A 23,810-nucleotide genomic window follows, 5' to 3' on the forward strand; every position below is an offset into this window, starting at 1 on the left:
GGAGTGGGATTTTATGTAAGGCCACCTACCAGACAAGTGTAGAGACAGGCGCAAAGTATTGTGGGACCACTGAAGAAGGGGAGCAAGAGCATTTTAAATACTGCTAATTTTTACATCTTAAATTCTAAAATTTCTCTTAATTAATGATGTCTCTATATATTGGGCCTGGCATGTGCTTGGGTTGATTTATGAGTGTGAACTTAATCATGATGTTATTTCTGAACCCTTTGTTGATCTCTCCAATAGTATATATTTCCCTTTTCTATAGGCTCATGATAATACTTTTTACAGTTGACTGGTGTACTATTTGTCATGTACACGTGTTTCTACATGGACACTAACTGACTTGAGAACAAGTTCTGTGACCTATGAACTCTACTTCTATCAGAACTAGCAGCATGCCAGGACATTATAAATGCACAATTAATATGCAAAAGCTCCTGGTTTATGATGATTTGATTTGCACTATCTCAACTTCACCATGGTGTGAAAGTGATGCGCCCTGAGTAAGAACTATACTTAGGATTTTGAATGTTCATCTTTTCCTGGGCTAGCAATGTGTAGCACACACTCTCTCAGTGTGCTGGGCAATGGCAATAAACCACAACTCCCAGCCTGCCACATGATCTCACAGACAAACAATCAGTACTGTGCAGTGTTATTTTGCTACTGTCCTTGCACACAAGTTATTTTAACAAGTCACATGAGCTATTCAATACTTTATTATAAAATAGTCCTGTGCTGGATCTTGCCCAAGTATAGTCTAATGTGAGTGTTCTCAGCATGTTTACACTTGATGTTCAATAGAAGTATTAAATGCATTTTCAGTTTAACAATATTTTTCATTTAGGATGGTAAATTAGCTACTTTTGTATAGCTCTGACCAAATGACCTGAAAGAACAACTTTAAAGGAGGAAAGATTTATTTGGGCTCACATGTTCAAAGGGTCCAGTCTATCATGGCAGAGAAAGCATGGCGGAGAGGGAGCAGAGAGAAGGGAATGAAGGAAGGGACCAGGGCAAGATACAGCCAAAAGGAAATGATCCCTGTGACCTACTTTTTCCAACTATGCCTCAGCTCCTACTTTCTACCACTTTCCAATAATGCCATTACATTTTAAATCTATGAAGGGACTCATCCATTCATTAGGTCAGAACCCTCAAGATCTAATTGTCTCTGGAAATGTCCTCACAGATACAGAGGTGTACTTGACTAGGAGATTTCCTGGGTGTTAATCCAATCAATCTGACAAACAAGATTAAGCATCACAGATGGGCCTATCAGAACACAATCCCATTGTAAGTAAAGAAGCAGCTGTTTAAATGCTTACTGGATTAAATTTGAGAGTTCCCCAAACTCAAAACAGAGAAGACTCAGAAGACCCAGGAATTTAGATCTGATGTTTTCTCTAATCAAATTTTGTATTTGGTCCAAAAAGAAGAGAAAAGAAATTATAGATTATAAAAATAAATTATTTCTTTCATGGAATATCAGAACCACAAGAAAGATTTGAAGAAGACATGGTTTATTACAATTTATAGTTTTCATGAGATAAGAATATGAACTCTAAAAGATAAGAATAATTTACCAAAGATTTTATTATTGTTCTTCTTTTGAAACAAAATATTATTCTTTGGAGAGAAATAAGCTTTAGTCCATTTTAATAATGTAGATTCTTCTTTGGACCAAGTCTAGACAATTTCCAGAGGAATTAGAGAAAAATAAAATCGGTCACATTGAGTCATTTTATCTATGCTATGTAATGAATAGTTGATGGAAACATGAGACATTCTGTGAGTTTTACAGTCCTGGGTGGAGCTAGGCATTTGTCAGTACAAGGAAAGATTACCAAAAGGAGAGAGAATACTGAATTCAGGACCAAAAAGTAATTAGTTTGTCTAGAGGAAAATACTGAATTTGATACTTCAGGATGGAACAAGAGTGTTTTTATTATTAGGAGATTAGATTTCGCTTCTTTATCAGGCTGTAAACAAAAAGCATTTTGTTTAACACCATTTTGTTCCAAGAGTAATTGGTGTCAAATTCTTTTATCTTTTTTTTTTTTTTTTTTTTTGCTGTACTAGGGGTTGAATCCAGGGCCTTGAACTCTACCATTTGAGCCACTCTTCCAATCTCTAATCAGTATCTTAAAAGGAAATTTTAACAAAAATAAATCTAAGTGTTCTGAGTTACATATTTCTCCCCGGTTGTGGAGGGAAGTAAATGGGATGATTTTGCCTTGGGTTTTGAAGCATCTTTTTAATTTTAATTTAGATGTTTTAATATACCTCTTTTGTTTTGTTTTAATTTAGAGAATATAATAAAAGGTATAACACTCGATTATAAACTAAGATTTGGGACCCATATCTATATCACTATTGACTTAATGATGGATTTTAATCAAATTGCATAGTATCTTTTTACTTCCTTACCTCATCAATAAAAATAGAAGGTTAGTGTGCCTTTATTTTGGCTCAGAAAGGATTAATGAAAATTCATGAATATTTGTTCACTGAAATGAATATAGTCTAGAAAAACATGCAAAATTTTTAAATTTAAGTGATTGTAAAAACAGAAAAATGTCATACAAATTAAGTGACAATTCAGGAAACAAACATATGTATCAAAAGAATTTTTTAAATGTGGGGCCCTTGGGCACTGAAGTTGTGAAAGTAGTTTTCCAAGAACATGGTACTGGAGATGGTCTTGGATTTACGTGTGTAGAAGAGGGATCTGCCCTCTGGACAACCTTTCAACTTGGACAATGGTAGGAAAAAGGGACTGGGAGGGAAGAATTTCTGCTGTAGATTTTAGGAGTGAATGTGCTAATTTTACAGAAGGAATAAGTAAAAGAAAGGTATAGGCAAAGAGAAATTTGGAGAAGTGGTTGAAAACCAAATCTTAAATTACTGACTAATGAGTCTAAAATTATTCTGTGACTAAAAAGATGCTTTGGGGGGGGGTGGTTTGAAGTAGTGTTTTAAGAAGATGAATTTGGTTGCAGGGTTAACTTTAGTAGTATTCAGGGTAACTGAACAGAATAGGCTACAGTAGAGACACCAGCAAGATGGCTCTTTCAGAAAGCCAGGCAAGAAGTATAAGCAGTCTAATCAAAGGTGATACCAGAAAACAGGCTTTTAAAGAAATCACATAAAACAAATGGCCTTCAAGCATAAGAAAAGATTCTTCTTTATCATATGGGAAATGCAAATTAAAACTACCGTGAGATACTATTTCTCACTTACCAGAGCAGCAAAAACTCAAAAGCTTATCAGCACTACATGCAAGGCTGTAGGGACATAAACACTCATTTCCATTTTGTGGGAAGACAGTGATACAGCTCTGCTGAAGGACATGTGGCAGGATGTAACACAACGATGTCTGCATTTACCTTTTCACCCCACAACACTGCTTCTAGGAATTTATGCTGAGAACATGTGTCCACAAATCAAAACAGCATAAAGTGCCCTCTCTCCCATCCATAGGGGGTACTTCCCAAGACCCCCCAATGGATGCCTGATGCCACAAGTAACTCAGAACCCTATAATGTAATGTCTTTTCTATCTTAACTAAGCACTTACCATGCATTGTGGCCATAACTTTTATAGTTTGAGATGTAAAAGCAAAACTAGAATCGATTTATTTTTCTTTCTTCAATTTTACAGATTGCTCTTACCATAGATCTTAGCAGGCTCACCATATGATTTTTTTTCTCTTTCCTTATTAAGAACTGTCATGTTTTGACTTAAAGGAAATATATACAGCTTCTATTTGGCACATCTGAATTTCTGCTCTTGGGAGCCATTATTAAGTGAAATAAGGGCAACTTGAACACAAGAACTGCAATACTGGCACAGCTGACCAGAAAACCAATGTGGTCACTCAGATACAGCCATGGATATGCTGAACAAAAGGGCAGTTCTCATTCTGGGCAGGACTTAGCAGGATGGCATGGATCACAGGTAACTGAAACTGTGGAAAGCAAAGTCTTGGATAAGAGAAAACTAGTAGATTCACAAAGCTTTTCATAGCAGTATTATTTGTAATACTAAATTTATAAATTATTATAAATTATAATTTGTAATTATAAATGATTGGAAATAGACTTGATGCCTGGTCATGGAAGACTGGTTGAATAAACTGAAGTAAACAATGGAGTACTCTGTAGTCATCAAAAAACCCAGAAGGAGATCTATATGAACTGATAGTGACCTCATGATATTCTGATAAGTAGAAGGCAAGGTGCAAAAAACTAGACAGTATGCTACCTTTGGAGCAAGCAAAATGATGAAATAAAATGTATGCATATGTATATTTTTACTTATTTTTGCAAGAAACAGAACAAATAAGAAGTGAATGAAAATGGTTACCTATAAAGGAGTAAAGGAGATGAGAATGCAGCTTCTCTAGTTATTCCTTTTCACATGGTTTTCATTTTTAGCCATGTGTCTTATGTATTCATAGCAAATGACACCATAACTAGTGTGAATGGGCTCCCATCAGCCAAATTTGGGACAATTAAGTATTAAAAAAAAAAAACTAGGTGGTACTGGGTGTTAAACTCAGGACTTTGCACTGGCTAGGCAGGCTGTCTTTCACTTGAGCCTCACCTCCTGCCCAAATTTTTTTTGATGAAGAATTACAATTTCATTAATTTTTTAATCCATGCAACAATGCTGATACTTAAAAAAGAAAAAGGAAAGTAGGGAATAGAATAAAAGGGAAAACTCTTGTTCTGGAAAAAATTCAGCTGGCACATATGTAAAGAAAGAGTTAGGAAATCCTAATTTTGCATCCCATAGTGTATTGACTCAAGGGAGAATTATCAAATTACCTGTGTATGTTAAAATCAATGGGTGAAAAATTGTTTGGCAGCAAGATAATCACACAGAGTTAGAGTATCACCAGAATAAATAGTTAATGACAATGAAGAGATTTGCTGATTACGAATTTCAACAAGTTACTCCAGTTAGCATCACAGTAACCAGTTCTATATGACTCAACATTATATCTCCTGACGCAATACTGGATAATTTCACCTAGTATCCTTGATAAAAGTGTCTAGTCCAATAATTTTCACCTGGAGGTAACTGTGTCACCATGGGACAATTGTCAGCATTTGGAGTCATTTTTGATTATCCTGACTAGAAGGTTGTTAGTAGCATTTATTGATAGAGATCAAGAATGCTGCTAAACTGGCAGAGTGACTCAAGCGGTTGAGTGCCTGCCTAGCAAGCGTGAGGTTCTGAGTTCAAATCCCATTACTGCAAAAAAAAAAAGATTATAATAAGAATGCTGCTAAAGGAGGGTCATGAGTTTGAGGACAGTCTCTATTATATAGCAAGTTTGAGACCAGCCTGGACTATGTAGAGAGGCCCTGTTTCAGAAAAACAAAAGAAAATGAGCAGGGGTAGGGCAGAATGCTGCTCGATAATGCATAAGAAGACAATCCTCACTGAAGAATCACCTAGTTCAGCATGTCAATAAAGATGAGACTGAGAGAACCTTATTTAGCCTGAAGATAATCATAAAATAAATCCAAAGTGTGGGTTGACAACTGGCCTGTAGTCTTATTCAAGGAAACTCATCATTATGGAAAAAAATAAAAAGTCTAAATCAGAGAATAAGGAAATAAAACCACCAGGAAAATGCATAAATATTGATTTGAACCTAGATTTTTCAGTTTTAAAATATACTTTGGGGCCAACTGGAAATGCATTTTTTTTAATTGGATACTGTTGCTGAACTTATGCAGTGGTTACTAGGAGCAGGCCCTCTGGGTGGCAAGGCAAGCGATACAGGAGGAGGTGCCTAGGGAGGAGCTGGCATGATGTGTACAACTAATTTTCAAATAACCCAGAGGAAAATGGAATCCAGATAAACCACATGATTTTAGCTGTTCATTGTGCTGTTATTTAAGTTTTCTGCCAATTTGAAACTTTTAAAAAAAGTTTTTTAAAAACACTTCATGTTCTCATTTGAGGTCTAAACACACCCTGGCTGCCGTAAGCACATCTAGTCTCTAAATCTTGTTTTCTAAAACCATTTTCCAAGAAAACCTATCAAGCCTCTTTGAAGAATTGGCTGATTTGTGTATTGTGGAGGAAATATACAAGATAAATCTGAATATCTTGTAATGACAGAAAGTAATAAATTATTCAAAAACAAAAAGAAAAACCCCTGCCAGGCATGGTAGTCCATACTTGTAATCCCAACTACTCCAGAAACAGAGGCACGAGAATACCAAACGTGAGGCAAAGATAGCAGTAAGGCCCTATCTCAAAAATGAAATAAAAGCAAAAGAACTGGGGGCATAGCTCAAGTGATAAAGTGCTTGCCTAGCATGTACAAGGACACACACACACTAAACCCACAATCATGACGGTATGTCCAATGGACAGCGAAGTCAACTGAAAGAGTTCCTAGTGGCTACAGTTGGAATAATTTGAGCTACAATGACACTGCTGGTGGGAATGTAAACTAGTACAACCACTCTGGAAAAAAATTTGGAGGCTTCTTAAAAATCTAAACATAGATCTACCATATGATCCAGCAATACCACTCTTGGGGATATACCCAAAAGACTGTGACACAGGTTACTCCAGAGGCACCTGCACACCCATGTTTATTGCGGCACTATTCACAATAGCCAAGTTATGGAAACAGCCAAGATGCCCCACCACTGACGAATGGATCAAGAAAATGTGGTACTTGTACACAATGGAATTTTATGCAGCCATGAAGAATGAAATGTTATCATTTGCAAGTAAATGGATGGAACTGGAGAATATAATTCTGAGTGAGGTTAGCCTGGCCCAAAAGACCAAAAATCATATGTTCTCCCTCATATGCGGACATTAGATCAAGGGCAAACACAACAAGGGGATTGGACTTCAATCACATGATAAAGTGAGAGCACACTTGGGAGGTATGAAGATAGGTAAGACACCCAAAAACCTAGATAGTATTTGTTGTCCTCAGTGCAAAAAAACTAAAGCAGATACCTTAAAAGCAACTGAGGCCAATAGGAGAAGGGGACCAGGAACTAGAGAAAAGGTTAGATCAAGAAGAATTAACCTAGAAAATAACAAACATGCACAGGAAATTAATGTGAGTCAACTCCCTGTATAGCTATCCTTATCTCAACTAGCAAAAACCCTTGGTCCTTCCTATTATTGCTTATACTCTCTCTTCAACAAAATTAGAGATAATGGGAAAATAGTTTCTGCCTGGTAGCGAGGGGGTAGGAGGGTAGAAGAAGGGGGCAGGGGGGTAAGGGAGGAGGCAGGGGGAAGGGGGAAGAAATTACCCAAACATTGTATGCACATATAAAGAAAAAAAAGAAGAAAAAGGAATGAAATTTGCTTATAGCAGAAAAAAAAAAAAAGATTAATAAGGCTACTCACTAAACAACCCCCCAAATAAAAATCTCACTAAACAACCCCACCAAAAAAATTTGAGCTACAATGTAAATAAAATATCAGATTATAACTCAAATTATATTATTAATATTCATGAGCAGATACAAATAAATGGCTGAACGAGTAAATAAGGAAGAGGAAGCAAATCTTTCATACAGATGAATTCTAAATTACTTATACCTAAAAGATCTTTAAAAACTCCCCATAAAACTCTTGGGTCTCATAAACACTTTCAGCAAAATAGCAGATACAAAATATAAATATTTACAATTTGTATATGCAATATACAAAAACCTGTAGCTTTTCTATATACCAACAATGAACAGGCTGAGAAAGAAATCAGGAAAAAAATCCCATTCACAATAGCCTCAAAAATACCTAGGAATAAATTTTTAAAAAAGGAAGTGAAAGACCTCTATAATGAAAACTATAAAACATGGAAGAAAGAAATTGAAGAAGATGCTAGACGATGGAAAGATCTCCCATGTTGATGATCAGCAGAATCAATATTGTGAAATTGGCTATGCTACTAAAAGTAATCTATACATCCTTCACAGAATCCAATGACATTCTTCACAGAAATAGAAAAAACAATACCAAAATTCATTGTGAAGCCCAAAAGACCCCAAATAGCCAAAGGAATTTGGAGCAAAAAGAGCAAGGTTAGAGGTATCAGTTTTGTACCCAGAGACATAACCAAGTTTAGGGGTCAAACAGTGAAAGTGAAACTGTTCATAACAGTCATGCAAATTAGTTTGGTGTCACAGCTCAAAGCTGTCAGTCTTAGAGCCTACATCTGGAAGGTTCTGAGTAAGGTTCTGAGGTAGGACAGAGCAGATGGAAGAGATTCCCACAGCAGCAAGACTGAGAAACTAGAGAGCATGTTTTCAGTTAGCTTTGGCTTCTTCCCACCCTTTTCCTCCCTCAGTTTCACTTCCCTCCACAAGGGAATCTTTTGCTGTCTGAGAAAATATGTAATTGACAATGACATTCTCTCTCTTTACAATACCCAACATTAAATTCAAGTTTCAGATCTAGAAGTAGAAGGCCAGCCTCATTTTATTATCACTCTCTCTCTCTCTCTCTAAGAAGTGAGGCTCCAGTTCATAGAAGAGAAGTATGGGATACCTCTGAGACATACTTTTCGAGTAGAACGGAAATGCAGGATCTTCAAATCAAACATTGCAGCCACAGGTCACTGTTTATTTCGTGTTTATTCAGATCTACCATTGGACCCTTTCCACAAATTTTCAAGGGAACAAGAACAATGTCAAACAAGTTTGGCACCTTCCAGACCAAAGGCATTGCAGAATAAAATTTATACTAGCACAGTGTTTCCTTTAAATTGGAAGGAATTTGTTGCTTGTAAAATTGAGGCTCAGCATTTATACAGCTCCTTCTCTCTGGACCCTGTGCAGCAACCATTGTCTAGCCAGAATTAGTGCATGACCCAGGTGGTCACCGACACTAAATCTCCAGTAATGATGAGGAAGGGACATTCGAGATGCCTTTAAAAAACAGCAAAAACAAAAAACACAGAGCCAGCTTTAGGGTAAGGACTAGAATATAAATTCACTATCACCAGTTGGCTGTAGAAGAGAAAGAGACAAGCTCCATTAGACAACACTGTCTTTGAAAAACATAAGCTGACTATTTTTATTTTTCATTAACCAGTGCCGCCTTCTCTTCATTCTCTAAATGATACCTCATTTAGGGTTAAAAAGATATAAAACCTTTTCAAAGGTGAGCACAATGTTGAAAGGCTTTGCAGCTGTTTTGCTGTTTCTTTGCCCCTACTTCACCCTAGCTTTCTTCATTAACTCATCTAGCAAATATTTATGGCATGCTTTTGTGTGCTCTGCCTTCCCATCGTTTGTTCAGTTTATTCCACAAGTAATAAGACTTTATAACCTAATATTTATCAAGCATCATCATTTAGCTAAACCTTTAATTTGGACAGTGTGTTTTCATATACACAATCCAACCATTTGCAGGGAAACTAAAGATTAGAGAAGTGTTGAAACTGGTCCAGTTTTCTATACATGGAAGATGACAGAGTAGTTCAGAAACAGTCAGTTTGGAGCAATTTTGTGCATAACCATGTTCACTCTGACGTTGCAGAGGGAGTAGTTTTCTTCAAAGCTCATTGTTGTACATATGTGAGAGGATGAGCAGGACTGTGCTCTAATAACGGACAACCTCCAAGTCTCAATGACTCCAAGCCCCAAAGGTTTATTTCCCTTATGTTGCACTTCATTGTAAATTAGCTGAGAACTCTGCTCTGCACAGTCTTCAGGCCAGGACCAGATGATAGAGCAGCCACTAGCTTGTCACAGCAGAGGCAGGCCATACACAGGTGGTTTCTCCAGGATGTGGCACTTGTGCCTCCTGCTCACATATTTTTGGCAAAAGCAAGTCACATGATCATTCCAAAGAATGGGAGGTACGGTCTGATCAGGTGTCTACAACAGAGAGAGAAACTGATCACTGTGAGTAGTGGTGACGATCTCACGATGGCAGTGACTGGAGCTGGGAGGTACGGCCTGATCAGGTGTCTACAACAGAGAGAGAAACTAATCACTGTGAGTAGTGGTGACGATCTCACGATGGCAGTGACTGGAGCTGTTACTGGTGTATCTTAAGCTCTCTAGTCACATTTCGTACATGAAATACAGACAGCCCTTCATATCTATGGGTTCTGTACCCATGGATTTAACCAACTATGAATCAGTACTGTACTAAAAGCCAGACTTTTTTCCTTATTATTATTTCCTAAAACGTATACTATAACACCCTTCTATGAAGCATTTAAGTTGCGTAAGGTATCATAAGTAATCTGGAGATGATATAAATGATGAGGGGATTGCCCAGGCTTTAGGCAAGTACTATGCTACTTTATGTAAGAGATTTGAACATCGACAGATTTTGGTATGCAAAGAGGGTTCTGGAAAAAATCTTCCAAGATACAGAGGGATAACTGCAGTCCCAAATGTAGGACCACTCAGCCACTACATGGCTTCTCTCTCTGCCCCTCCGACCTTGCCCGTTACTTGCCTTGACCCCTTGGAAAAGGGGTCAAAGGAATTCTTGAAAGAATCATTGTTTTGTTTTTAAATTTTTATAATTTATGTTTTTAAATTTATACATATTTCCAAAGTATTCTGCTATCCCATTTCTCCGACCTTAACAACTGGTGACTCAAGAGGAGGACCAATGACCAATGCCATGTGGCCAGTGGGTAGGCTGGCAGCATAAAGAACTTGACCCTTCTTCACTTCTGAGTGTCTAATCCCCATTGTGAGAGTAGCAAGTGATGCTATTTCTTACCTTGGTCTATTGCCCAAAAAATGTATCAGCCATATTAGACAAGTCTTGGGAGCTGGACAGCTTTCTCTCAGTTTTTGAGGAAGGGTCAATAAATTTTTACCGAGCATTTATCCAGCTAGGCATGGGGACATAAAGATGAATAAAGCTTGGTTTGTGCTCTCAAGGGGCTGACGTGTAGATGTTACAAGCAGTGGCTCCCAGCCTTAGACAGACATTAGAATCACCTGGGGAGACTAAATGCTGCACAGAAGGCACTGCCAATGCTTCTGTTTTGATTGTTCTGGAGTGAGGTTTCAGGCATCAGTGCTTAAAACACACACACACACACACACACACACACAGAGTGGTTCTAATGTACATAATTGAAAATTGCTAATCATGATGGATATATAAACATAATTTCAACATCATATTTCAGTAATTTTGTGGAAGATGGAAGCAGAGGCAAAGGTACTATATCATAATAATTACAGCTAATAGGTGTTCATTCCCTGCTAGGTAGACACATCACAAACATGACCTGTACTTCTCAATGTAACCCTCACTGTTCAAAACCCTAACTTTCATTTCATAGATCAGAAAGCCAATGCCAGGGAGATTATGTAATTTGCCCAAAGTTACACAGCTAACAAGTGTTACAGCCAAATTCAAACTTAGGACTGTCTGTCCAAAACTACAGACCATCCAAATATTTGTCCTTTTTCCAAATAGACTGCATTCATCCACCATTTTCCTAAAGAACATAAATAAAAGTTGCAGAAAGGTTGACCTGCTACATTTGTTTAATTCCTGGCTACATTCTTATGTTCCTTAGTTGTGTCTCCTAACACTTCCTTGCTACTTCTCCTATATTCAAGTTCACATTCTTATGGTTATGGGAGAGAGGACATATTGGCTAGATAGCCTAAGCTCAATTCTAGAACAATTAGCTCATCATCTTGGCTCTTCATGTTATTACGCTAGTTTCCCCCAGAGCTGGGTATAATCAAAGTTCCTCCTACTTGTTGTGTAACTGACCTGCGAAATCGAGCTGTGAGCCAAGTCTGTCTGGATCACGTAGGCTTGCAGAAAGAGATTGGTGCCAAGTATATCCAAAATGAAGCTAGTTAAACAAAAGCATCAAGTGTGGTTGAGTCGAACACACAGGGAAAAGGGCTTCAGAAGACTTTCTGCCATTCCTGCAAGCAATGTGGAGTCTGTGACATTAAACTTCCAGTGACTAGAAGGGTTGGTTGGAGAAATGGATTTCACCTTTACAGAAATATCTAGAACTTAATAAGAATGTGGTTTTTGTGTGATTAAGAATAAGGGGGAAAGCCATTACCAAATTACCTCCTTATAGTAAAATATGTTCCATTTTTCTGAATTTCTTAGGCCACCAAGACCCTAGATTTATCTATCAACCTTAAATAAAAATAACAGGGAGACCAGAAGTAGTGACAAGAACTTCAGATGGCTAGGTCCTACTTGGTTTTACAGGATTTTGGAAAATGGTATCAGAAATCTCAGTGTCAGTTCATTCCATCTCTCCCCTACCATAATGAAAATCCCATTTACTATTTTTTTATTTTATTGTTCTGCTGTATAAAAGTTCTTATAATATATCAGATATATCATACTTGAATTTACCCCTTCCATCATTCTCCTTTGTCCCCTCTCCCCCCGTTACTGGAATAGTTTCAACAGGTCTCATCTTTGCATTCACATCCATGTGTTTATAGTATAATAATTCTATTCTGTTTTATAAAAGAAAGCATCACGTTAAGTTGCCTCCTTTTACCTCCTAGTAGGGCCCTCGAGATTGTAATGAAAACTAGAAAGATGATTATATCTTGAGTTCTTTAAAAGAGAAGAACCAAGAAGCTCAATTATTATTATCAAAATAAAATTTTATTTGCTTTCTCTCCATTCCCACCCTCCTTCTTTCTTATCCTATCTATCATCATCAAGAAGCCTGTTGGTCTATCTGAGGACACACACCTATCTTGTGTGCCATGGTTATGTGGCACAGTGCCTGACAGTGGGTAGGCCCTCAATAAATATCTGTGGCATCTGTGCCCGTTGTTAGCTGTCCTCATTTCACCTCCCAACTCTCCATCTCCCTATGCCACTGCCAAACTGCCGTTTCATAGTCCTCTACCAGATGGTAGCAAGAGCTTCAGGCTCCACTGGTTGAGGAGAAAAAGAATTGATTGAAGTCACAGAGCAGACACCAGAGTAGGGAGAAGCTGAGTATGGGCGAGGCAAGAGCATCTGCACATTGATACCGCCTGCTCAACAGGCTACTCTCCAACTGAGAGTTGGGCCAACCATGAGTGTCAGGAAATTTACCTCTGCCCCTCTAGAGCCTGACAATGCAGCCTTCCAAAAGTCCACAGGAGGGTAATTTGGTTGGAGTCCAGATTCATTCTTTCCACAAAGTCTTCCTGCAACTTGTACCAGGGAAACCTTGGCTAGAGCACCCCCAACAGCCTTCAGTTCAGCTTGCAACACAGTAGGCCAGCCCAGGGCAGCAGAAGCAGAACAAGGACCAATCAGAACAGCAAGCTGAAGAAAGTAGTGGGCTCAGGGGCAAGATCCAGACAGAGTCAGGCCTCACTTGCCACCCATGGTCAATGACTCAGAGTTGAAGCATTAGAACACAAGGAGTATCCATGCTGACCTCTTCAAACATCATGTTCATACTGATGATGTTACTGGTTAATCAAACCTTTTTCCTCCTAGCTGTGCATATGGCCATTTATACAGGCCACTTTAATTTTTTCCAAATCCTATCCATAAAAATGGTGTGTTCTGAGTAGCTATAAACAATCCACTATTAGGTAACACAAGTGTGAGCCAGGCAGGTAACCCAGGTGTTATAATTTGAATCTTAAATATCCCTCAAAAGTTCGTGTGTTGAAAGTTTTGTCCCTAGCTAATAATGCAGTTGGGAGATGGTGGGATCTTTAGGAGGTGGGCTGTAGTGGAAGGAAATTAGGTCATGCCCTTGAAGGGAATACTGGGGCCCCAGCCCCCTCCTCTCTCTCTTATTGCTTCTTGGCTTCCAGGAGGTGATCACCTTTGCTTTGCCACATACTCCCCACCGTGAGGTTCTGCCTGGCCGCAGGCCCAAAGCAGTGGGGCCAGGTGACCATGGACCTAAACCTCTGAAACCATGAGTAAAAATAAATCATTCCTCCTTTGATGACCTCAGGTATTTTATAGAAAAAAACCACAATGATAGAAGGCTATGCTCTTGGCTCCTTGTTTCACAACTCTAAGGTCAGAGAGGCCCATGAGAACAACGGCAGAATAGTCCCCATTCAATCAGGTCACCAGGGCAAGAACAGAGGCAAGGACACAAGTAACCACAGGGGTAACAAGTATAACCTGACGATGCAAGTGGTAAACTACTAAAATAGAAAAATTTCCCAATCTCTCTAACCTCTAATTTGAGCCAGAAAGAGCTGACAGCTTGATTTATCATCATGATGAAATTTTATGCCCTCAAATAATTGCTAGAAACCTAAATGTTCCTCTAGAAAAATAAATCAATATAAAAATATAGACTCTTGATTACCAAGACCCCAATATTTGGGTGATGACATCGAGCCTTTGGGTCAGTTTTGGTGAGTCTTAAAAGAGAAAGGAAGTTGTTTTGAAGCAGTGCTTATTGGAAAGTCTAATACTATCCTGATAGCTGCCCAAACCAATTGTAAAATTTCAGATTTATTATGATTAACAGAAATGCAGCCCGAATGTTTGAAATATTATCCAAATGACCTGGCTTCAAGTTAGAAATCTTATATGAATTGAAATGAGTGAATTAAGGAAGCCTCTTGCCTTCAGCACTAAAGGGTTTGTGAAAGGTGAGTCAAGAACCATTTATAGTAGTGATAAAATACTATATTTAAGGCTATAAAAATTTGGCATACAAGGTCTCAGTTCAGAAGTAAATTTGTTTTATGTGCTCAGCAAAGGAGCACTGAAAACTTTTACAAATGAGAGGCATGACCTATGGAGATCTTAAAGATAGAATATGTCAATTATTCTTGGGACTGGATGTAGTAATTGCACCCTTGAATATTGAAATGCAAATTAGAACCATGAAATCAGTCAGAGCATGGTTAATGGCAGACACCCAAAGCTATTGTCCAACTGTCAGGTTATGTGCTCAAATGTGCATCAATGGGATAGGCCACTTGGAAATCCAACAAGTAATTGAGGAAAGCTTCAGAGCCCTGCACAATCAACAAACACCTTGTCTGCTGGAGCGCCAGGCTTTTGCTCTGCCAAGAACACAGTGACGCTTTCCTTAGGAATTCTATGTCTGGTTCAGCCTAGAACTAGCTAGAACTAGTAGGGAATGCTTGGCAGTCAACAGCTATGTGCTTTACACAAGATGGTCTTGTTCACTTTAGCCTCGTACACATCTCCAACCTCAGTAGAAGTCACCCTCTTTTCTCACCCCCACTCTCCAGTTGCCCAGGAGGGCCCTGATCTTGATCACCTACAACTCCTTCTTGTCCCAGGGCTCTGCACTAACTGTTACCTCCATCTGAGATGCTCTTCTCAAGAAATTAATGTGGCTGACTCCTTCTGGTTTTTTTGGAGTTACTAGGATTTGAACTCAGGACCTCACACTGGCTGGCCAGGCAGGGGTTCTATCACTTGAGCCACTCTGCCAGCCCTGACTGATTCTTTCTAATGTCACCTCCTAAGAGAATTCCCTGGAGCACCCAATCCATCTCCCACTTCTCTGCCTACACATACACACACACACACTAACACACACATCAACCATCTTATTTTAATTCTTGCAGATCATGTGTAATTATTTGATATTTAATTTTTATTGACTTTTTAAATTCATATACTGTATTTCTCCCCTCATTTACAATGTAACTTCCAACAAGGCAGGGAATATTAATCTCTTATATTTACTGCTGTATTACCTGCATACTGAATCGCGCTTACTAACATTAAGTGCTCAATCCATAAATTTTGAACACATAAAGAACAGAGTCCTGAGAAGAGAATCTGTGGTAAATAGTTTGAAAGGGATTTTGTGGAAAGTGTAAGAGCCAAACTCTAGTCTCAGAGCTTACCTTAGGCAAGTCACTTTACTCTAGTCAGAGGACCTCACATCCTGATCCGGGAGAACAGAGGGCTACACTGGATCAGTGGTCTGCCATATTTGTTCTGTGAGGCCCTTTCCCCTTCCCACCATACAGTACCCCTTAGCCAACACAGCTTTGCTTTCATCTTTTTTTGTGTATTTGATCAAAAAGAGAAACTTTTAGCACTCAGGGTCCATTTATCTCCCACATTTTTCTTCTGAATTATAATTCCATCTCATACCAATTTCATCACGTCTACCTCTTTTTCAGACTTTTGAAAGATAGCTTTCAAAATTAACAATGGAAAATTTCTTGAAACTTCTCCTTCTGTGCATTAGATGTAAGCCCTGTACAAAGAAAGTACAATTTTCAAGTAATCCGCTAGTTTTAGACAACATAGTTCTCAGGCACTGTAATGTTAGCATGACACTTAGAAGTACTCATCCAGTAGGCTAAGTATATTTCTTGAAAAGATGGCAAAGCTGCCAGCAAAACTGTGAGAAGAATAAATAATCTATTGTAAAAATAATTGTGTGGACTTAACTACACGTAGACTTAACTGGCAATACCAGGCCTGAAGGAGGGACTGTGATGGCTTGGGTAAATCACAGGTGTCTCCAAATGTTTCTAAATGTGTGCCCATTTAATACCCATTGCAAATTAAGTCCTGTAATTGCATTGGTAAAGAACATTGGTGTTTGTGGTGGTATTTTTATAGAAACTGAATCCTGTTCCCTTCTATTCACACACCAAAATATGAGAGCCTTCTGCGGTCAAGCTTGCCCCACTCTCTCTGTCACTGTCCCCCTTCATCTTAAAAGACACTGGAGATCCCTAAAATGTACCGATGCTTTGGAAAATGGCCTCATCACCAAGAGAGAACTCAGGCAGCCTCACACCCCTCTGTCATTCAATAGTGTCTCCAGAACCAGGAATGAAAGTAACAATAGCTTTCCTACCAGTGACTTCTCTCAAAGCAAAGAAAGAAATGCCAAGCATTCTCATCCAATGTAATTTTTGACCATTAGAAGAACCGGGAGATGCTCTTTCATTGAATCCCTTTGGACTAGCAACATGGCCTATCAAGAGCACAGAAGCCCAGGCTAGACAGAAAAGAGGCGGCATAACTTCTGCAGACCTTCCCCATTCAGAAGTGCTAATAAGAAAAAATGTGGAATTACTATGATTACCCATGGCTTGAAAATAGCTTATCACCTGCCGATATGAATGAAAGCCCCCAGAGGGTTGTGAAATGCCAGGAAGAACAATGGCCTTGGAGACAGAATCTCTAGTGTCTGAAAGAGACATCTCAGCAGTCAGCAAAATGGCCAGTCTTATAAAATGGAGCTCTCATTCTAAGAGAGCCCTGGAAACTGTTCCTGGTGTGTTCCCATGCCATAGAGAAGGAAAATAGAGGAGCTTTCACATAACAATCAGGCCCATAAAACTTGAAACGAAGGGCAGAGATGACCAGCAATTATCCACAGGAATCATATGCTAGATAATCAGTCAATTTAAGGCATTTCGTGGTGGGGCAAAGCTTTCCTCAGTTTTGGCAGGTAACTGTTATCCCGCTGTCCACTTTATGTGCTATTGTGTAGACTTAATCACACTGGGAAATCCCTCTTGTCTTCAGACCCAAGTGTCGGTGGAACGCTATTGGAGTGGTCACATGAGGTTCATTAGGATGAGGAGCCTGGCTTTGTAGTGTTCCTGAATCTTTTCTCTGGTATCACAAAGCTCCTGTGTCAAGGCCATTACAGGCACTAATGCAGAGTCTCCCAGCCCAGCTAGACATAATATCTCAGTGGTGGCCTGCTTCACTGGCAGGTGCTAAGCTTTTATTTTCATTATTACAGGGGTTTTGCTTCACCGTGAATCATTTACATTAAGTATTATCACAGCCTGAGTTTTCATTTATGGCCAACTTTTTATTTACTGGGATTTATTTATGAATTTTTGTACTTTTTGGGACTAGATACAGGGAGAAAGGGCTCTCAAATACTGAAAAGGATCACCTCTTTTGTTCAGTAATGCATTGACCACTCTCACAAAGCCCACATACATGGTTGTGGCTACATGGCATACACAGGGGCAAACACACACACACACACACACACAGAGGTGCACACATGTGCTCATGGTCCCACCTTCCACCATAATAGTCTAACAGAGGCCTAGAAGGGTAGAGAGATTTGTGCCAGAGACAAGGATGTGTTCCATTAATTGATGCAACAACAAGTAACACAAGATTGTTTCCAATCCTTCACTTCCTTCTGTAGATAAACCAGCTTTGCATTCATAGTGCTGTTTCTAGCTTTCTTTCATCTTGCTCATAATTCCTGACTTTCAGATTAGCATATTACAGGGCTGGCAGAGTGGCTCAAGTGGTAGAGTGCCTGCCTAGCAAGTATAAAGCTCTGAGTTCAAACCCCCATACTGCCAAAAGAAAAGAAAAAGAACAGATCAACATAGTTCATTTGAAAGATATTGAAAAGTGGCCACTTTTGGAGAAGGTGCTGAGAGAATCTTCCCCTTTTTCTTGCCTATCTCACCCCACACATATGCACATACACCTGCTCACCTCCTCATGATTGGTCTCTTAAAACCTGAAGAAGAATTCTCTTCTTATTCTAAATAACACTGAGTGTTTTCTTTGACAGTGACAAAAGTCATTGCACCACCAAGTCATTGTTTGGTGATCACTGGCATGGATTTGTATAGTTCGTAACCACAGTCAGAATAAAACAGATTTCCTGATTACCTCAGGAAACGCTAGAAGAGATAGTGTGGATCTTGGAGAGAGCTAGAATCTCTGGACCAGTGGCCAGCACAACTGCGGTTAGTTCTAAACTACTACTAATCAGCTGTTTGGCATTGATCAAGTCCCTCAATTTCTGGGTCTCAGTTTCTGTATCTGTAAGGCTTGGAGAGGGTGAAAATTGAATGAGAACAAGTGTCTTTTAAATATGTACAGATACCAGCAGGTGTCACGGTCGAGTGGGCCAGGAGGGGACTGAGGCCCACAGGAACATCCCGATCTGCAGAGTCACTGGCTACTCAGCCCTAGTTCATTGCTGCACGCAAAACATTAGGCAAATCAGACTTTTATGAGAGCATGTGTGTGTGTGCGCATGTGTACATGTGTGTGCATGTGTACTTGTGTGTGCGTGTGTGTGTGTGTGTGTGTGTGTGTGCTGGGATTGAGCTCAGTGCCTCACACCAGATAAGCAGACATTCTACCTCAGACTTAAACTGCTAGCCCCAACCTTCTGATTTACTGTGAGTCAACACACTGTGCTGGCCACACAAGTCATTTCTGTAAACTGGATTCCCCTTCTGGACTTGTGGCATTCTAAGATCACACCTCCTCTATTCTGTGTGACATTCAAGGCAATCTGGCAATTGATGTCAAACTGAGCATTCACAACAGTGTAAATATGCACCCTGGGAGAGATGGTCACCAAGTCCTCAGGCTGTCAGGTAATTAAGACTTGGGCTGATTGCGCACCACAATTTCAGCTGGTCAAAGCATTACTAATGAAAATTGAGATAAGACTGCCAAATTTGAGAAGGAGAAGCTTAAAAAGAACACTAAAGGAAACAAAATTCCTTTTTTAACTGTAGGGCATTTCTAGATAGCAGCATCCACAAGGAAGAGGGAGTGGAAGGGTTTCTATATAATTTACTGCACAACTCTGGAGACTTAGCAAAACCTCTCATAGATGTAAGAAATAAAAGCACAGAAGTACAGAGAAAGGAGCAATCAAAACATAGCTAGTATTCCACAGAAGTCATCAAATAACATAGAGGAGAAAATGTGTAATGATGAATAATACACTGAACATAACAAAACTCTCAGATCAAGAGAAACATTTTTTAAGAAAGCTATTCCCAAAATCTGTGAAGTTTTTAAAAGATACAGCAGTAGGCAAAGTCTCCAAACCTAGGGGAGAAGGACAGATTCTCTGGCTGGTGCTTCCTGATTAATGAGTAGAAAGTGATCCAGTTGCTATAGCAACGTAAAGATACACAAAAGAAAACATCACTTCCTTAAAATATGCCTGATGATGAATAGGCAGAGTCTTTCAAAATATCTTTTTTAAAAATATGAGCAACTGTTTTAAAAAAAAAAAAAAAGCAAATCACACAGGATGGCTCTAAGATTTTTTTTCCCAGATAATAGAACTTGTTTTCATAAACCCTAGTTTGTTTACACAAACTAACAGTTTGGGCCAAAAGTAATGACCAGAAAATACGTCTATTGGAAAATCAATTTTGTTTATCAGCAATTGTTGTTTCTGTTTAAGCAGCGAAGGAGATAAATGAATGTTTTCTTATTTCCTCTTTTCCAACAATATACTTAGTTGGAGAGTTTCCTTGGATGCTGGGAATGTGAAATGAACCTAAGACATCAGGAAATGAAATGCTTGCTGTAACCCTCCCTTGTCTGTCTGAATGGAGCAGTAATAAAAATGCGATGTTGGTGGGACTGCACACCCAGTCCCTTCAGCTTCTCCAGCCTGACTCCTGCAGCGCAGGACACTTATTTCAGAATCCAAAGGAGTGGTCTGTTTTGCTCCAGGCAGTTCAACTTTGGCATGGTATCCTGACTAGACTGGAGATTCAAGGCAAGGTCTTGAAAAGAAAACTGAAATGGCTAAAGATCCTGCAGTCCCCTTCTATAGGAGGACAGACAGCTCTTAATTGAGTGATTTGGGTAAACTGTTGGCACAAGGCTGTAGGCACCAGGCCAAGCTGAAGGACCCCAAGGCCTGTGTCCTCGACAGACGTTCTTTAGCGGAAAATATGATGTGGCTTTTACAAACTAGTAGAGGGGTTGGTGATCTCGAATAGCATGAGCCTGTGGTAATGTGGTTTTCTTAGAGGGTGGTTGTGAATATTTGTATTAAGCAAGAATGTGCAGTCTTGCTGGGTACCACTGGCTCATGCCTATAATCCTAGCTACGTGGGAGGCTGAAATCGGGAGGATCACGGTTCAAGACCAACCCAGGCAAATAGTTGGTGGGAACCCCCTCTCCAAAATAACCAGAAAAAAGTTGACTGGAGGTGCAGCTCAAGCAGTAAAGCACCTGCTTTACAAGCACAAAGCCCTGAGTTCAAACCTCAGTTCTACCAAAAAAAAAAAAAAATGTGCAATCTTAAACAGAGGTAGTGCAGAGAGGGGATGGAAAAATCCCTTGAAATTCATAGAAATGGAAATTCATAAATCTGGTTTTTTCTGTGTAACTTTGGATGTATTACCAAGTGCTTTAGTCAGCTTTTCACCACCTAAGTCTGGATACTTTATAAAGAAAAGAGGACTGAAAGTTCAAGATCAGGTGGCCCCATTAATTCACCTTCTCGTGAAGTACTAAAGACTGATGACCTCGTGGTCATTTTTTTTTCCATTAAAAAGATGTAGACACATTGGAAAGGACTGGCAACTCTCTTTCTAATATTTTATAAGATCAAGGCAAGGACACAGGGGACAGTGGAGTCTCCTAAACACCAGCGAGTCAGATTACTAAACCCTAGGCTGCTCTAACAGCACACCACAAACTGAGCCATTTATAGCAACAGGTATTCTTTCATAGCTCTGGACAGTGGCAGTCCAAAATAAAGGAGTCTGCAAAGTTGGTTCCTTGTGGAAGCTCTGAAGGGATCCTCCCCCCATCTTCCAACTCCTGGTGGTTGTTGGAAATCCTTGGCATTCTTCAGCTTGTCTCCATGGTCTCCTGCCCTTCTTCCTTCTGCGTCTCAGTGTCTGTGAATTCACATGGCCTTCTTCGATGGAAATGCATCATGGTATATAGGTTAGGGTCCATCCTAACCCAGTATGGCTTCATCCTAATTGAGTACATGTGTAGTGACTCATGCACCTACCTTCATAGGTACCAGGCATTACTACTTGGACATATCTTGCCTTGGGGTAAGGTCTTTTTACTTGGAACCCAAACCCTGAGTTCCATATTATACTAGGAGTATGTCACCATTGTAACCCTAGCATGTATTAGGACTCAGAATAGATTTGTAGAAGGAACAAATTAATGCTGAACCCTAACACCTGGCACTGTGGTTGCAGAGACAAGTAAGATATGCTGTTATTGGGACAGATTATTATCAATTCACTGCGTCCCCACCAGGTAACAACTGTAGTATCTTTACAAAGTTTATTAGTAGCACAGGAAAATACTGGTTCTGCCAGAAGAACCAGAGGGTTCAAAACAAACAAAAAGGTTTCATATAGTCACAACAGTTGAACTGGGCCGTGTGCCTAACTTCTCTTCTGGCTCTTAGATTTGTGTTGTTTCATCAAATTTCAAAGAACTTTCTGCCACCATTTTAGTGTCTTTCTAAAATAATGCTCTTTCATCTACTAAATTTTCAGGTCTTTTTCTCAAAGTACTTTCTTATTATGGACTGTGTCCTTCTTCACAGGCAAATGGCTATTTGTTTTCATATTTATTCTGCAATTTCACTGTGATAATCTTCATGTAAATTTTAAAAATAATCATAATAACATACAGGTTTGTATGATTTCCTGGAGCTATAATTGATGCCTTAATAATTGTGGGGAATTCTCTGGCTCTCAGTTATCTCCTTTTGGAAACTTGACATTTGTTAGACTTCCTCATTCTAATTTCTATGTCTCTTAACCACTCTCTCCTGTCTTTTTGTCTCTGAAAGTTCAACTTTCCAGCTTTGTATTTGTCTTTGAGTTTAGTAATTCTCTTTCTGCTATTGCTACCCTACTATTTAATTATCCATTGAATTTTAGATCCTAATACTTATGTCTTTCTCTTTTGGAATTTATATTTGGTTCTTTTCCAAACTACTTAGGTACTTTTATATTTTCAAGATAATTTTTTTGACTATACTAGGGTCTGAACTCAGGGCTTCATGCTTGCAAGGCAGTCACGCTCTACCTCTTGAGCCATGCCCCCAGCCCAACCCTTTTCTCTCTTATTATCTTAGAGAAATAATCTCACTTTTTTGCCCAAACCAGTGGACCACTATCCTCCTATTTATGCTTCCCACCCATCTTTGCTGGATGACAAGTGGCACCACCATTCCTAGCCTTTTGTTTTTTTCCCATCAAGATGGGATCTTGCAAACTTTTTTGCCTAGGTTGGCCTAGAACCACGATCCTCTTGATTTCAGCCCCCCAAGTAGCTAGGATTACAGGTATGAGCCACCAGCTCACTTCTTTAAAAGTATTAAATATTTTTGTTATTTTTAAATTCTGTACCAGATCACTTGAAGATCTGTACTTTCTGTGGGTCTGATTCTGATGTCTGTTACTTCTGCTCACTCTTTCTCATAGTGACTGACTTCCTTGTGTGGTTTATGTTTTTAAATTATCAGTCTGGGGATTCGGGTCAGTTGTAGGTCACTCACCTAGTAAGTGTAAGGCCCTAGGATTGAGCCCCAGTACTGGGGAGGTGGGGGAGACCAACAAATTATAGTCATTTTCCTGGAAATTTTACATATAAGATTACTTTGAGGTCTGGGTTAAGGTCACATTTCTCTAGAAGAATTTGGATTTGCTCAGATCAGTTGTTTTGGAATATTACCTACCTGAGACTGCTTTAAGTTATTTGCTTCTAAAGATGTTCCAGAACACACGGATAACAAGAATTCTGATTATAAACTTATATGAGATCCTATAGGAAAGTTGCAGATTTTCAGGCAAGATTTTTGTAGTTATTTTTTTGGGAGGGTTATACTTTATTTTTATTATTGTTGTCCTGGGGAGACATTGAGACTTTTACCAAATTTCTTATAATATATCATAGTTGAATTTACCTCCTCCATCATTCTTCTTTATCTTCCCTCCCTCCATTCCTGGAACAGTTTCAACAGGTCTCATTTTCCCATTTACACACATGTGTACAGAATATTTCCATCATATTCAACCTTCAACCCCCTTTCCTTATATCCTCTTCCCTCCCACTG

General features: G+C 39.2%; 1 protein-coding gene across 4 annotated transcripts in view; it reads left to right on the forward strand.

Moving 5' to 3' along the window:
• Nucleotides 1–23,810, forward strand: part of Pcsk5 (proprotein convertase subtilisin/kexin type 5) — a 413,349-nt gene that overhangs the window by 326,912 nt on the left and 62,627 nt on the right. The gene's annotated exons all lie outside the window — the stretch shown is intronic.

Source organism: Castor canadensis, chromosome 13, assembly GCF_047511655.1.
Source record: "Castor canadensis chromosome 13, mCasCan1.hap1v2, whole genome shotgun sequence".
Lineage (NCBI taxonomy): Eukaryota > Metazoa > Chordata > Mammalia > Rodentia > Castoridae > Castor > Castor canadensis.